Source organism: Condylura cristata, unplaced genomic scaffold (genome assembly GCF_000260355.1).
Source record: "Condylura cristata isolate star-nosed mole 26May11 unplaced genomic scaffold, ConCri1.0 scaffold00028, whole genome shotgun sequence".
Classification (NCBI taxonomy): Eukaryota; Metazoa; Chordata; class Mammalia; order Eulipotyphla; family Talpidae; genus Condylura; species Condylura cristata.
This window is the reverse complement of record NW_004567129.1, coordinates 16,447,492-16,447,908: the sequence shown is the minus strand read 5'-3', so window position 1 is coordinate 16,447,908 and position 417 is coordinate 16,447,492.

Genomic DNA, 417 nt, shown 5'->3' with positions numbered 1-417 from the left:
AGGTCATTTATTGCCCTTCTCTGGCTTCCAGACAAAATCCAAATTCCCTCCCAAGGCCTTTAGTTCCCTGTGTCCAGGTCCCCTGCCCTCTCCCCATCACTGTGATGCAGCCTTGTGTGTCCTCTTCCACTCACTGAATAAACCAGTTATTCCAGCTTCTGGATCTTTGCACATGCTGTTCTCCCTCCTTGCATGAATGAATGAGAAATCAAGAACTGGCAGCTATGTCCTCTGGCTCATATCCTCCAGCTCTCTAATTCCTCATTTATTCATCATTCAACAATAATTTAGCCCCCCACCCCCATGGCAGGTGGAGTAGGAACCTAGCTAGGTACTGCCCTCCCGGACCTTCCAATTAAAGGGCAGGAGAAGTGTCCCTCCCTGGTGGCGCAGCGGGTTAAAGCACAGCACTGAGAA